Source organism: Pteropus vampyrus, unplaced genomic scaffold, assembly GCF_000151845.1.
Source record: "Pteropus vampyrus isolate Shadow unplaced genomic scaffold, Pvam_2.0 Scaffold121, whole genome shotgun sequence".
In the NCBI taxonomy this organism is placed as follows: domain Eukaryota; kingdom Metazoa; phylum Chordata; class Mammalia; order Chiroptera; family Pteropodidae; genus Pteropus; species Pteropus vampyrus.
In genome coordinates this window covers 1,041,590-1,055,427 of record NW_011888902.1, presented here as the reverse complement: position 1 = coordinate 1,055,427, position 13,838 = coordinate 1,041,590, and the positions used below count along the sequence as shown (strand labels likewise).

Below are 13,838 nucleotides of genomic sequence, written 5' to 3'. Positions count from 1 at the left end.
CGGCTTGCTTTTGGAATTTAAAAAAAAAAAAAGCAGTTGCCGTCGCTAAGCATCCCGTCTTTTCGTCAAGGCGTGTTTGAGAATTTCTCTCTAGACACTAATCCCCCGACAGGTTGTGTTCCGGGGAGGCGGAGCGTCTGTGAACCCTAGAGATGGGGCCTTTCGCTCCGTCCCTCTCGCCGAGAGCCCGCGTGCTGACGCGCGTTGGATTCAGCGCTCTGTGGCGCTCTGGCTGCTCGTTTGACCAGATGAAAGTGCCCGTCCCGACCTCGGTCCCCCCAGGCTTTTTCGTCACCTACGCTGCTACCTTCAGATTCACAAGGGGGATATTATATGCCGCTTTCAACATCCCGAGCCACTGTCCCCGGCATGAAGTGAAACATTATACGTTCTTTTCCGCATCTCTCCTGTTGCAAGTGCCACGACCCACTCAGAACAAAAGAAAAGTAACCCGTTCATTTTTCTGCATTTTAAATGGCTAGTTCCTCTCCTATTATTTTTACCTTTTTTGGTTGTGTCCAAGTAGCTGGCTGTGTAGCAGGAACAGCCCTAGAACAAATTCCCTGCCTCCTCGGGGACTTGGCCTCTGCACGTAAGTCTTTACTCGGTTACGAACGTGTGACGTGTTCCCCAGAGCGCCTGGCCAAGCTCATCGGCGCCAGTGCTTCCCAAATGTGCCCAGACCTGCTGAAGCAGAGTCCCCAGGGCAGGGGTCCGGCACTCTGCATTTTAGCAAGTGCCCGAGGTACCTCTGTGGGTCTGGCGAGGCTGGCAAATGCTGGCTTATTCACTCCCGCGTCTTGCTGGCAGAGGTGTGGCAGATCTCTGGGTTGTCTGAGTGAGTGTGGAGTTGCTTCTGTGGCCATTTTCTCTTGCTTGGCCCAGATTACTTTGTCCTGAGGAGATCATGAATGTAGAGCAGCAGGCCTATTTTGAACAAGAAAAGAGGGAGCTTATTAAAAGGAAAAAAAAAAAAATACCTCAACCAAAAACAAAAACGGGGAGTGAGAATAATCTGAGGAGGCATAAAGGTGACAAAAGGCTGTTTCGCCATCCTGTTTAAGTCACAAAACTAAGGGGATAGTTCGGTTTCCCCGTGAGAAAACCGCATGCGGTTCCCATTGCCTGATAAGGTGGCCGAGAGAAGTGACCTGCTGTGATGACCCAGGAAGTCTTCTTGTCTATAATCCTCGAGGCAGTGGTAGATGGCAGAGCGGGAAGCCAGGGGGCTGCGGGGTACGCGGGGGAGAGCTGCTGGACGTCAGCATAAACGGGGAAGACAGCACCCTTTCATTATCTATTGAATGAGGCAGGCCGGGGACCAAGGGACATTTGAAAACCGTATCTTGGGTACATAATTGAGTTTTACATGTTCTCACCTCACCCAATGTGGCTCTGCTGTTTGCCCAAGTCACATTTCCTCCCTGCCGTCAATGAGCCCAAGCCAAGGCTGCAAACTAAATCCACCACAATAAAAAAGCCATGACATTGGCCTTTCGTGTATTTGCAACGCTATCTGGATTGCCATGGCAACAATAGTTTTAATTATGGAGAGCCAAAATGATAACTTGTATATCAGATGGGACTCACTTTTCCCTGTGGACAAAACTCTGATTTGAGAAGAGCTTTGTGCCTGGATTTCCTCCCTAGACTAGATTGGATTATCTGCTGCCACAGACAGCTCTTTAGGTAGTGGAATGAACCAGAGGAAGCGGCTGAAGGGTCTGCTGGACAGAGGTCCTCGCGGATGTGACCTGGACCTTTTTGTCTCAGAGGAGGCCTGATACGCTCGCCCCTTGTGAGTTTAAGATCCAAGCGAGCTGTAACTCTCGGGGCGCTTTCGGCTCCCCCTTTGGACTCGTCGAAATCCACACGTTAGGAGAGAGACTTGCGTGAAGTATCATCTGCTACTCATCCTTGACAACATTCAGGATTATGCTGGGGGGGGGGGGGGATGGGGGTGCAGCCAACATGTGATTCCACTGCAGTAGCAATTGTGGAAAGACACATATCACAGCGGCTTTGCAATCAGAGGGGCAGGTTCCGGAGAGAGCACAGCTTCCCGTGCGTGTGCCCCCACCCTTCCTGTCTGCATCTGCTTCCCTGTCTTGAAATTTCTCTTCGGGCTTGGAGAGGTACAAACGCACATCGAAATATTTCTGGGCCACCTTATCCTGAAAGCTCTTGCAAAGCTAAATAATCTTCCCCTCAGGTAAACATAAATCATTGTCTACCTCCTTTGCTCCTTGAGTAGACCTTTTGATACGTTCATTAATTATGGCCGCTGCCTGGTGGCGCAGTGATGCCTGGGTCACCGCCGTGAGCATCTTTCCTAGAACACCCCCACTTCTGACACTGAGCCCTAAAATTCATATCAGCGTTAAAGAAGCCCTTCTTCTCTGCTGTGGACAACTGGGTGGGAGCGCGGGAAAGCCACACGCCTGAGGGGTGCGGCGGGGGGCTGCGGGAGAGAGAGAGGGAGGGCAGGACACCTGGAATTTGATGGAATGATGTCCTCAAACAGGCAGCAACTGTTTCCAGTCTCTGGCAAGCCCTGGAATAAGACCTTGATCCTCTGCTCAGTGCATTCGCTACCCCCGTCAACAGTCCAGTTAATCACAGTCCCAGCTTTCAAAGGCCGCAATGCCCATGCAGAACCGTTTAGAAATGGGCACCGAGGTTCTGGTTTCTGATCCTTTCCCACATTATTAAAAAAAAAAAAGTCCTCATTTTTGGTACAGAGCTCACTCGACTAATGACACAGCCTCTGTGTTTGTTTTTGCTTCCACGTTTGGGAAGCTTTGCGGCTATGATTTTGATTTTGGAGTTGAGGCATGTTAATTAAGGCTTTGTAGGAAAGCAGAGGGGTTCTGTTTCTTGTTTGTTAGTTTAATAAGATTTTGTGTTAAGAATGGCGCTGAGATTCTGTCAGAATTAGCTTGGCTGCATATGTGTGGCTCGGTGCTTTGAGACCCTCGAAATGTCTGTTTTTAGGACATCAGCAGGGGGCTAATGAAAAGGCTTTGTTGATTTTAACGAATTGCAAGCAACTGTAGCCAAAATAAATATAATCTGCTTTTTGGATTAGTTGTCACAGATGATTTTACCTCCTAACAGTGATTAAAGAACCCGAGTGGACCAGAAACATAGCTGCTCTCCAGTGACTCTCGCTAAAATAGCAATAAACAGAAGTAAATAAAGACTTAGGGCATTAGTTATCTTTAATAAACAGTGACACCAAATATACTGCATGCAGCATGAAGGGGTGGGAGTGGGGGCTGAGGGAAGTTCGGGGTGTCAAATACTTGCTTGACACCTGATTGTTAAAAAAACAACAACAAAAAAAAACTAGGTATTCGTTGGCGACGTCCTGTGTTGCATTGTACCTCATAGGGAATGCTAAGAGACCCAGAGCCACCTCCTGGTTCCCCAGCCCCATCGCTAAAGCCAGTCTCATTCATTGACATTCTGCTCTCATCCTTCCATGGGCTCTGGGACCAAAGTTGAAATCTTGCAACTATAGGATTAGAGTATGAAAATCAAGGAAGTGTTAATTACTTGTGTAATTATTAACCTTCTTGCTGCGGTAAATCGGCCCAGTTAATGAGCAGGAGATTGGCTCTCTAGTCTTCCCTGTATTTTCTGTCCCGTTGAGAAGAATGATTTGCCCCAACTGGCAAATCTGATCCTCGGATTTTCCCAGGAAAGTCTGACTCCGTTTTCCCTCATGGCTGCTTAACTTTAACCTGAAGAAGGAGGGTTGTGGCCGGGACTCTCTCAGGTGGGGCGTGTGGACGCCCACTGGATGATGCCATTAGTAAGCAGAAAAGTCATAGGGCCTGAGACGCCGTGGTTTCTCTTGTTTTTAATCTTATCAAATGTTTTAAATCGTGCTGTGGAGACTTGATCTCAGGTGACAGAGCAAGTGACAAACAGAGCTTTCCTCAGATTCTTTCTCCCCTGGAGGGTAGACATCATTGTATTTGTTCACAGATGCAGAAACTGGTGTTCCCAAGGCCCACAGATGAGTCATGGGGAGGCCCACAGATGAGTCATGGGGAGGCCCACAATAGAACAGTGGCCTTCCCGTACCCTGCGGGGACCCAGGTGTTCGCTGCAGTGTTGACTGGCCAAACGCAGCACAGCTCGCTCACGATTCTAAAGATTACAGTCTTACCCCAGGTCAGATACCACAAGAACTAATGGCTGTCATTTATTACGATCTTACCGTGTACCAGGCACTGTGCTCCGCGATCTACAGATTACATGCCCTCTGATTCCTTACGACAAATCTGTCCATCCTGGAATTATTTACTGAGCCATCCCGAGCACCAGACTCTACTGTAGGGATATAGCAGGCAATGAAATCGATGAAATTCCTGCCCTCTTGAAGTTTGTCTTCCAGTGGAAGGAGTTAAGACAATAAACACAATAAATTAACCAATAGTCATTATATTAGAATATGGTGAGTGCCATGAAGAGAAAGCAGAGGAGGAGAGAGAGGCTGGAATTCTGAATAAGTTGGGTAGAATAGTCCAGCTGAGCAAGCAGCTTTCAAGCGAAGAATCGAAGAAAGCGAGGGAGCTTGCAAAAGGAAGGTCTGCAACGGGGAGAGGTTCAAAGACCCTGGGAAAGGAGTGCGCCTGGAATGTTCTAGAAACAGCTGACTGGCCAATAGGAAGAGAAAATTAAGGGAAGTCAGAGTAAATTAGCAGCCAGGTGTGTAAGAAAGTGCAGCCCGTTCTATGAGTACTTTGCCTTTCCCCTGGCGGAAGATGAGAAGCCCCGGGGACGTTTCAGGCAGAGACGTGACAGATGTGTCACACATTTCCACGCCCTGAGAGGGAGGGAGCATTTCCTCATTTCATCCGTGGGACTCAGAGAGGGTGCAGAGGGAGGTCGATTCAGTACTTGCGAGAAGTCATGGACTCGGAGACTCCTCAGCACGACCGCTCCACTCCGCTGCCCCGGGAAAGACGTGCCTGGCGTCCGTGAGATGTCTGTCTCGCTGCCGGACGGGAACAAACTCGTAGACGTGGTTTTTGAGATGATACCTTTTGACTATCTGGACTCAAAGTCGCGAGTGGTCGGACCATTCCGGGTGCCATTTGCATCATCAAATTCAGTTTCTGAATGAGACAGCAGAAGATAAAGAGAGATCTGTACAGCGGGTAAAACTGCTCCAGGTCACAGACGCAGGAAGTTTCAGATGGGGGTCGGGATCTAGTTCAAGGGCCTGACCGGGAATCCCATGCCCTGCTCACGCGTCATGCTGCCCCACCGTGTTGATAACTTCAGACTCTACGATGCGGTTAACGGACGCGGAGGTGGGCCGAGGTGGTGCACGCTGCTCGCACTGAGTAGATGCTCGTACTAGAGGCCTTTCTGGGTCACTCCTTCTTTTAACCTCTTCCAAACTCCAGGACAGATCTCTGGGTAAATATCCAATTACCAGATGGGCGGGTGTCAAAACCCTGTAGCTAGGAAAGGAAACAGTGTAACAAATGACATAGCATTGCATAGAAGTGGTCAGTTGGGGGCTACTTTCCTTTTTCTTAGAGCTAGTCCTCACTTAACATCGTGGGTAGGGTTCCGTGACTTTAAGTGAAACGTTGTATAACTCAACCAATTTTACCACAGGTTAATTGATAGAAACACGAGTTAAATTCCTACAGCATCTCATCAACGTTATAATGAAATGAGGTTGAATAAAATGATGTTATTTGAGGATCTGCTGTAATTCGGGAATTTTTTTCCTCCAAATCCTATAAACCACCACTAGGTGATATATAGATCTTATGGGATATCATATCAGAAAGGGTCTATTCTTTCACGGTGAATTGAAATGTGAACAGGTATCATTAACTATTGTTTATACAGACAAATGTACACACACACACACACACACACACAGAGAGCTAGGGTTCTCATTTTCTAGGTCTTCTGTGCAACTTTGGTGTTTGTTATCTCAATCAAGTCTATTTCTAAGATGTGAATAATCACACTCCCTTTTGTGAGAAGCCATGCCTTGGTGGACTTTAGGCCAAATTCTGGGCATGCCTTTTTAAAGAAGACTTTACACCTAAAATCTTTAGAATTTTAATGTACTAAATAAACAATGCTTTCTTATAGGATAAGCACAGCGTTGCTATTTTCCTTCTCTAAATAACCTTGGATTTTAACCTTGTATTTTTTTTCTTTTTTTGCCAAGGAGGCACCACTATATGAATGAATGATATACAGCTTCATCTTGCTTCCTGCAAATTTTTCTCTGAGTATGTTTCTGAAGTTATCGCACACTGTGATTCTGCCTTTTTGTAGGGTTTCTGCGGCGTCTGCCACTGTTTCCCTGAATAACATAACGAGATGCCAGTGATACTCAGCCTTAGACTCATTAGAATAAAATTTAATACAGGTGCTCTGTTCGTTTTCCATGGAAGTCTTCCTTGGGTGTCTGGCATTTTGAAATAAGAGGAAGTAATTATCTTGTGATACTGCCGAACACTGGCAGGTGGGATGGACGCGAGCAAAAGCTTGATTCTGCTTAAAATTCAAATTAACACCCGGGTCAGCTCTGTGGTGGTACAGGAACATGATTTTCCTCCTGCATGCAAGGCTAATTTGGGTGTTCGGTCTGAGTGGCTCTTGTCTAATTTCTAGGGAAGGGGCCTAGCTACGGTGACAGCCTGTTTGTTCTTTCCTTGCATTCTCTAACAGAAGGATAAAAAGAATGCATTTTGTTGAAATAAGTTATTAAGGAAGCAAACTTTGTTTACTACGAAACATGGTTAACCTAGCAATGGATTTATACTGGTTGCTGCTCAAATTCAAGAGCCGCTTTTCAGTCCAGGCTGAAGGTCCTAGCTGCGTGATTGGTCTCCTTGCCAGAGCATCGGAAATTGGATGTTTCTTCATTCTAACCCATACATACTGTTCCTGGGGTGATTAACATTTCGACAAATCGGATGTACAAGTATCAGTGCCATGTGGATGGCGTTTCTTTACCAAGGGACGGACTACTGCCCGTGCTCAGCAGGTGACTCAAAATTAGCAAACCCTTGGCTCTAGGAGAAAGAGTATGGACCTCAGCAAGTAAACACACATGGCTTTTCTTTGTGATCTGCAAAGTTATGGCAACTAACTTTCTGCGGTTTCTTTGGTGGTGAGATAGAAATATTTTTACTCCTAAATAGAACCATTAGAGAAAAAAGCAAACTTATACCAGTTTATATTTGAAACTAGGGTAAAAATATGTAACAACGAATGCTAGATATTACTACCACTAATCTTATTTGTAGTTTATGAAATATATTACTCATTTGATATTTATTATAAGTCTCTGATGGGGTAGTGTAGGCTTCATTATCTTTATGTTATAGATTAATAAATTAAAGTTCAGAGTTTGTTTTGTCTAAGGTCGCAGACTTTTTTCTGGTTTTCAGATTTTCGGGGTTTTTTTTCAGATTTTTTTTTAAATTTAAAATATAGAGCTTTTAAAATTATATAACATTATATACTGTATAAATTGACTTTTATAGATTGTTTCTTTTAGCTAAAGCTTTGCTTCATGTCTATTCTATTTTAATTCAAATTGCAATTAGCTTATGACAGAAATTTGAGTTATGGTGAGCTCCTTAGATTATCATTTGTTTTGAAGTCTCAGTGAAAAGGTTAAACAGTGACAGAGACGAGGAAGGAGACCAAAGGAAGGTTTGATGAAGTTTGGATGTCAGGAGTCAAGATGAGCACGTAGTATCGCCACATAGACAGGTGTACGCCCTTGAGAAGAAAGTTTGCCCTTTGTTTTGCCCTTACAAATAGGTCGCAAATGGCAACCTCACTTTGTTTTCACCTAGGTATAGAGTTGAGGGAGAATGAGATGGTACAGCAAAGCTTTCCTGTAATGGAATGGCGGGTCTCATGCTCATTTTCTAAACTCTCTGTGAACCCACAGGTGATCACATTCATTAGTTAATTTAAAATGAAGAATAAGAGAATTTTAAGTATTTAAAATAAACCCCAAAGTCTATCTCAGAGAATAGGGATTTTCCCAGGAGTAAACAAAATGAACTCTCCCAGAAGCTGACGTTTGAAAGAAAATTACAGTGTGTTTGTAGATTTTAAATTTGACAAAATACGTTCAACCATCATTTAAAAATAACAACTTTAAAGGGCTCATAAATAAAGACATAAAAGACATTCTGACATTTAATACAAAAACAGCATTTTAATGAACTAGGTAAAAATGAATCATAGACATATGGATTACATATTTCTTATAGTGTGCCTGAGTTTCAAAACTGAAGTGGTGGAAATCTGGCAAAATATTTTTGGGGAATTTGCTATATATACTATATTTAAAAAGAGGTGAAGATGAACTCCAGGCGGCTGTGATTGCTCGTGACATTGAATTTGATAACTTTTCATTCGCGTATAAGAAACTCTTGTGAAATAGCTCAATCTGTCTATGCATCGTGGAAACAAATTATTGGAGACAGTGTATACCAATTCATTTGGTCACATAATCGACAAGCATTTATTTCCAGGTGCTTGCTGAAGGCCAGGCTCTGCACTAGGCACAGGACGACTTCTAGGACGGTTAACATGAACTGTGGACTCTGCCCTCATGGGAAGGGTAGGCAGTGGGAGCAAGAGGCTCACGAATTTGGGGGTAATCCAAGTACTTTGGGACATACAAGAAAAGACTATTTACAGAGCATTTACTGTGTGCCAGTCACTGTGCTAACCAGTTTTTACATTCATTACCATGTTTGTTAGATCTCTACAAAAATAAAGATTTTTTTCATTTCCTTTTAATGGATGAGGAAACTGATGTCCATCAAAACGCAGAGATTAAGTGATTTGTAAAGTGACAGCAGTAGTCCGCTTACTGGGGCTCCAAGTGACTCATGCCTTCCGGATTCACACCGCTGTGTGCTACCACCCCTGCGATCTGGGCTGGCCCCGAGGCCCACTGAGCTCGCAGATCGTGGCAGACATGGAGTTGTCTCAGTTGCAGATCTAAGCCTTGAGTAGGCCTGGCAGCTTCCTCTTTTGTCACCTCAAAAGTCCTGAGTCACCAGTAAAAAAATGTCTGCTTACCCTGCTGGCGAGACCCTGTGCTGAGACAATGTAGAAAAACGTGAGAGGAGGAGAGAAAACAGCTACGAACGTCCCAGCCAGCCCCCGCCCAGCGGCACGCACCCGCGTGAGTGAGGACCCGTAGGACTGACAGAACCGTCGCGTCAAGATCAGCCCACACGGCAGAATCGCGCGCAAATACAGTGGTGGTGGTTTGCAGCCACAGAATTCTGTGGATTGTTACACAGCAAGAGAAGACCAACGTGGAAGCTGAGTAGGACTTGAACCTGGGTCAGACTCTAACGTATGTATTTTCAATCGCCGTGTTTGCTCACGAGCCGGTGGGGTAAAGAATCCAGGGATATTTGAACACCTCTCAAAATGGTCTGCATCTGACATGGATGAAGTGGGAGACTTTTGACTTTGCATTTTAGAGGAAAAGAGAAACACCCTATATAGTACAGGACACAACCCCAGGGCCTTCTTGCTGTGTGTCCCATACAGTGCGCGTGTCAGAAAGAACATGAGCCGGTGGCCAGACTCCCCATTCCTGATGCTCTTCTCGAGCGAACGCCATGTCAACGTTCGTATTGACTTTGTTCAGAATCATCAAACTAATAACCGATGCTAATGAATTCCTGTCTTTCGCATGGGAGTTTATAAAGTGAACGAGAGCAGGGGCTTTAAAAAGTATACAAGTGCAACACACACATACACACACGGGGGATGTCCTGGATGGTGACATAAAACAAATGGCGATCAAAAGGTATGAAACGGGGCCAGTCTGCAGTGGCCGGGGGAGGCGCGGGTCCCTGGCTGGTAACACTGGGGAGCACTTGAAAGGGTAATTTTCTGGCAAGTCCACGTTTGAAGTGATGTCATCTTTTACATTCTCTCAACGCGATTGCTCCTCTGAAGCTCATCCTTTCCATTCTGATGAGGAGCAAAAATGTCCCATCAAAGGTTAGTGCTTGAGTTAAGGCTGAGAGAGAGAGGGAGGGACGCACGCATATGTGCCCTTATCCGTGCATGCACACGCATACACGCACATGCACACGCACACGCACACGCACACGCACACGCACACGCACAGGTGGGGAGAGAATCACGGAAGTTCTCAAAAGCATCTCATACGGAAGCAGCCCTCTTCCTCCCCGATGTGTAGTTCGCAAGCTCGCGTTCGAGTCTGGACGCGAGCCATCGCAGTGTGTTTCGACGAGGGTGGTGTCACTGGTGTCACCTTTGGAAGTCTGCGGTGGCGAAGCGTGTGCACAGGGTCATTGTAGTACGGTCAGCTCTTCCAGTCCACACAGCAAGCTCCCGATTTGCCCAAACAGCCACCCCAGGGTTCTTTCCTCAGCGTCGCCATGATATGAGCTGGAGGTATTTATCCGGTCCCCCTTCGGAGGTGATCTGGAGTAGACTGCACCTGCGTCCTGTGTAGGGGGTACAGGAGGGGTGGTTCGGATTTCATTTTGTGATCAAGAACACATTTCACACTTATAGGGTTTGTTTTTTTTGTTTGTTTTTTTTTTTTGCAGCTGTACTGGCTGTTCGGGGTTGGATGGAAGGTAGGGTTACTCCTGTACTAATGCAGTCCGCATGTTGAAAGATTTCAACATGACTTTTCTCTTTTTCCTCTCTACTTATGTGCACCTTCTTGAGGACAGTAGAATGTGAGTCATTTTTCTCCAAGTTGTTTCACTTAGTGACCCTCTGTTTGGCCTCTTCACGGCAACCCAGGGACGAGAGGGCAGGAGCAGCCTGGCTCCTGGACATTCTTTCAGAAGCAGGCAGCAGTGACCCTGCCGTTTCGTGGCCTCACGCAGGGGAGAACCAGCAGCGTGCTGGTCCTGGCAGCCCCGGCATGCTCGCGGTAGCTCTGCGAGGCATGGTGGCGGTCACCAGGAGCCAGACCGAAAGAAACCAAGCGCCTGGAAGAGATTCCGAGAGACCTCCCGAGCTCACTGTTGGAAATTAGGGGGGAATTTGAATATACTCCCTTTTTCACACACCAGGGGTGAGCGCCGTCCTACCTCTAGTTTCATCGGTGTGTATTTGAATCTTTGAACCAAGGTCTGGGAAATGATACTTGAAAATAAATCCTTCCTGTCCTTCGAACATTTTCTCAGAACCCAGGGGTTCGTGGATGGGGTGAGGACAGAGGTGAAGGGTATGTCCCGCTTGTCGGTTGAATCCCTATGTCCCGCAGCTGGGCAGCAGCTATGGTGGCCAGTGTCGACAGGCTGCCTGAGAGCTCAAGAGGTGGGCGAGCTCCTGGTCCATCGAGCTCCAGGACGGGGCTCACGGCGTCGGCGACCTGCTGGCCTAGCAGAGGAGGCAGCGAGGGCCGGTGTGCCCGAGAGCGAGCCATTTGCGCTGAGGGCCCTTTTGGAAATCATGCAATTCAGTTTCTTTCAGTGATTTCATCTGACAATTAGACGTGTTTACATGGACAAAGCCCTTTTTCAAATGGAGACATTTTACGTGAGTGCTCCTTCTGAGAAAAGCGGAAAGTTATAGAAAATTGCAGGGCCACTCATGGTTTGAAAAACGACCTCTTAGCACTGTGTTTGAATTACGGTGGGGAAAGAGTATTTTTATAAGTAACATTTTATTTTATTTGTGTAACAAAGCTCATATAATAATCAATATTAAATATTTAATGCTGTGCCGGGGCCAAGTACACATATGGATGTGCTGCTAATACTAATAAAAAAAAAAACCCCAGAATTTCTCTCTGCAGGAAGCATTGCAAATATGTGTTTATTAATCCCCTGTGTCAGAGCTGAGATTGGAACTCAAGCTTCTGCCTGCCGACTGCTTCGCTTCGTCCTCTGGCGACAGCAGGGCTCGTGGAAATAGCGGTGTGGACAGAGTATAAAGCTGAAAGAATGGCAGCTCCGGAGGGTCGATGTGATTTTTAAGAACTTGAAATAGATTCTTCTTGACCAAGGCCTCCTGGAATATACTTTTCCGGTGCTTTCCATGTTGTCATTTTCTGTTCACAGATCTAGCATTAGAGGTTGTTATTATTAGTGTAGAAATATAATGCATTGTATCTTTTTTTTTTTTTTTTTATCTTTTCCTGATTCCTCAGGATATAACTATGGCCCTTTCAAAGCCATCAAGGGCGAAAAGCATACAACTACTGCTTTAATCGTAAGCCTCCTCAAGGCTTCTGATCACCGCGAATAACAATGCCTATAGCATGTGGAGTGTTATATGTCGCCAAGTGCTTATCGCATGGACTATATTATTTGATATCACCTCTGCCCTTTGAGATAGACAAGGCAGATATTTTTATTCCCATCTTAGAGATAGTTAACAAATGCACATGTAAGGGACCCTCAAGGGCCACAAAGTGAGTACGCTTGAAAAAAGTATGGAGCCAAGGCTCGGACCCAGGTCTCCTGAATCAAAAGCCACCATCCATTGATCACGTGGGACATGGTGGCACGTTAAAAAGAAAACCCCAAACACTGAGTATAACCTTCTATATACTTTCTCCTTTGGTATGACTAGAATAAAATGTAAATATGAAGGATGGATATGCATAGCAATACTGTACCATAACTTTATATAGGTTCACCCTATGGTTCTTAATTATTATGGCATCACCGGTGTATAGACTTGAACACGTCATAGGTGCTTATTTAATAGAATACTATTATATGTTGTTTACCACTATGAATAGAATTACAAATAGACTTAGGGAGAGACAGATGTAAAAGCAGTTGACTTGAATAAAGATATGTGCGAATCCTCCAGGTATTTTAAAAATATAAACGAGTGCAGAAAAGCGTGGGCTTCGTTAACATGAACAACTTTGTGTGCATTGTACTTCTGCCACATGTAAATGGCTGCAAGACTTAGGGCATATGAATGTATTTTTTCCAGACCCGTCTTTTATTTTAGCCTACAGCACCCGGTATTCCCAGGTGGTCTCCCATCTAAGTACTAACCAAGCCCGACCCTGCTTAGCTTCTGAGACCAGATGGGATCAGGCGCATTCAGGGTGGCATGGCCGTAGACCTTATCTTTTTTTTAACTGTAAAATGATGATTACAAGACCTACTAGATAAGATGACGTATATCGGTTAAATGAGTGCCAAATAGATGTATGTAAAGTGCGTCGTACATAAAAAGCTTTCAATAAATAGTTATTACTAATACACCTAACAACACATGTAGAGAATTATGATTTATGTAAGTACATAGTTCCCCGTAATTGAGTATATGACTTTTTTTATTCCTTTTCACCTTTTTTATCCATTCTCCCTCTTCCTCTTCTCTGGTACCAATCAGTTTGTTCACTGTTTCTATGAGTCTGTTTTTGTTTTGTTCGTTTGTTTGTTTATTTTTAACATTCAATATATGAGTGAGATCATATAGTATTTGTCTTTCTCTCTCTGACTTATTCCATTTAGCAACATATTCTCTAGATCCATTCATATTGTTGCAAATGGTAAGATTTTATTCTTTTTCATTGCTGAGTAATATTCCATTGGATATATGTACCACAACTTCTCTGTCCGTTCATCTATAAATGGACACATAGGTTGCTTCCATATCTTGGCTGTTATAAACCATGCTGCAGTGAACTAGGAGTGAGGATATCTTTTTGAATTAGTGTTTCGTTCTCTTCAGATAAATACCTAATATAAGCTTCCTAATGTGGACACATCTACAATCTCAGTTTTCTTGGAAGAGATCTTTATAATTTATCTTGTTTTTCAGGGCTTAATTCTCAGCAG

At 44.9% G+C, this 13,838-nt stretch overlaps 1 protein-coding gene and 1 non-coding gene across 2 annotated transcripts in view; one reads left to right on the top strand and one right to left on the bottom strand.

Moving 5' to 3' along the window:
* ESRRG (estrogen related receptor gamma) overlaps positions 1-13,838 on the top strand; it is a 445,088-nt gene that overhangs the window by 57,131 nt on the left and 374,119 nt on the right. The gene's annotated exons all lie outside the window — the stretch shown is intronic.
* LOC111743768 lies at positions 12,998-13,116 on the bottom strand. Its single transcript, XR_002781869.1, has one exon. It is a non-coding gene; the product is annotated as a 5S ribosomal RNA (ribosomal RNA).